The following is a 2396-nucleotide window of genomic DNA, read 5'->3' as shown; positions in this document are numbered from 1 at the left end:
CCCTGTGGGCCGGGCCGGGCTCTGCGGAGCAGGGCGGGCCCAGCCCCGGACCTGCGGAATCTGCGTTGCTGCTCTGCTGGGGGTTGGCACCGGCTCTGCGGACCCCAGGCCTTGCCTTCTCCTGGGGGACACCTCTGCCACCAGCCAGTTCGAAAGAGACGATACTTAGGAACCCGGCAGACTTGGATGTGGCTCTTGGCCTCGCCGGCTGGGTTATTAAACAGTTTTCCAAGCCTTAGATTTCTGGCCTAGACGTGGGAATAGAGCGTATAACGTCATCGCTGGATTGTGCAGAGGGCCGGATGAAGAAAAAAGCACTGCAAACAATACGTGAAGCCCGCAGTTAGTGCTTGCTTGGTTTTGCTCCATTGTTCTCGTTTCCTCTTCTGTTTGGTGGGAGTAATGTTGAACAGTATCTCCCTGAAGGGGTTGTCACGAGAATTAAATGAGAGAATGCGTATTAAACCCTGAGGACCTGCCTAGCGCATACTAAATAAAGGTTACTGACACTGACGTTTAACACACGGCCCCCGGTACTGTGCTTGTGAAGTCCTTGCTCTCTCTTGGAGAGACCTAAGATGATATGCAATCCTGGGCATGCGGACAGAGTGCAGAGAGAATAGAAGAAAGGAAAACTCAGATTTGGTCCAGGTGATCACTAACCGTGCGCCTGTCTCTAATCGGGGCTTCTCTTTGCTCTAGTCCCAGTGAGAAAACCAGAGCCCCAGGATTCTCTTTGGGATTTTGGGGAGGTATGTTAAAGTATACTATTAAGATACATGTTGATTTGAAGCTTAGGCATAGATCTGCCCCTCTCTGGACCCCTACACCCAGCATGAGCCGTTTGCTGAACACCCGCTGTGGAACAGGCTCTTTGCTGGGGCCTGAGCATACAAAGATAAGTGTCACATGACTCCTTTATCATGTATGTCAGGGAGTCGCTGCGCAGTCAAGTCATAATGGAAGTCCTTTCAGGAACAAGGTGCTGGCACGGAGGGAGCACAGGAATCTGTTGCACAGATCAGCGAGCCAGAAAGGGCTGTAAGATTAATGCAGCTACATGGGTACAGATTTGGGGGCTAGCTAGAAAGAACAGTGTTTGTGAAGGGACCCTAGAGTGGTTTTGCAGAGCTCCAGAGAGGATTAAGTGAAGCAGTACTTAAAGTCTGGTCCAGGGGAGATGTTCAGTCATCAGTTTTCTTTTTGTAACCTGTTGGATAAAGTTCAAGGCTCTGAGCCAGTTTACAGTGCCCTTCTTGACTTGCTGTATAGTGAGGCAAGTTCTGGGAAGCCATTGTAGGTTTTTATCAAGGGTATGACATGAGAAGATCCTTTTATTAGACCGTTGTGGTTGCCATCCTAGGGAATAAAAGAATAAAAGTACAGGCAGGGGAACCTTAACATGCTATTGCAGAGAATCAAGTGAAAAAGTGCCTGAATTAGGATATTAAGGGGATGGAAAGATAAATACTGAGAAATATTTCTTAAGACTGGACAGGACTCAGGGACCAATTGGGTTGTTGGTGGAAGACTGTTTCTAGATGGGTGGGTTCAAGTTCTAGGATGGTTTCCTCGTTCCAGGCAGCTTGGAAACCAGGAAAAGTGAACTGAGAGGCAGGTCATGGAATGGAGAGACACAGTTGTATGGTAGTTGTCCAGCATGAGCAGGAATGCAGAGGGACTCCCCAGGGAGGATGACCCAAGGTGCCAGGAGCCAGCTGAGACATAGAGGCCAAACAAGTCTTTAGAGTGGCAGGTAGGAAACACCAGACAGGGTGAAAACAATAGTATTTCTAAGATTCTTACCTTTTCTTGGAGGGGAGAAGAGTTGAGAAGAATTGTAGAATTCATGTGTTTTGTGGTCCTTGGTACCATATAACAAACACCTGTCTGTGCTGGCTCAAGTAGCAGAAACATCACAGTGGAAAAGTGATGGTTTTGATCCATGTAGACCCAGATCTGTATCCTGGCTTAGTGCCTGTAGGCTCCTTGTGTCTCATCTTGGAAATGGATGATAATAACCACTTTGCTGGATTATTGTGAAGATCTGTGATATTATGTGGTTTATGCACAGTAGATGCCACTTACTTAGGGCCTGCTATTAAGAAATAACAGCTCTAAGTGACTGAGAACCAAATTGTATTTCATCTCCTACCTTATTGGAAACAACTGATGCTATTTCAGGAAGATGATAATTTATTCTAATTTTGAGGTTTCCAGAGAGAGAGAGAGAGAGAGAGATAGATCCCAGGGTCTCATTACAGATTTTGGCAACCCCAAGCGAGAGGAAATGCTGTCTTCTGTTAGAAGTGGTTTTATACATGCCCACAAATTCTTTGACTGGTGGAGGTGAGTTTTACCTCCCAAGTGTGGGCTGAACTTAGTCCTTGCCCCTC

This window comes from Fukomys damarensis, unplaced genomic scaffold (assembly GCF_012274545.1).
Source record: "Fukomys damarensis isolate Sample0158 unplaced genomic scaffold, DMR_v1.0_HiC HiC_scaffold_19, whole genome shotgun sequence".
In the NCBI taxonomy this organism is placed as follows: Eukaryota; Metazoa; Chordata; class Mammalia; order Rodentia; family Bathyergidae; genus Fukomys; species Fukomys damarensis.
The sequence above is the reverse complement of the archived record's forward strand: the minus strand, read 5'-3'. Positions refer to the sequence as shown.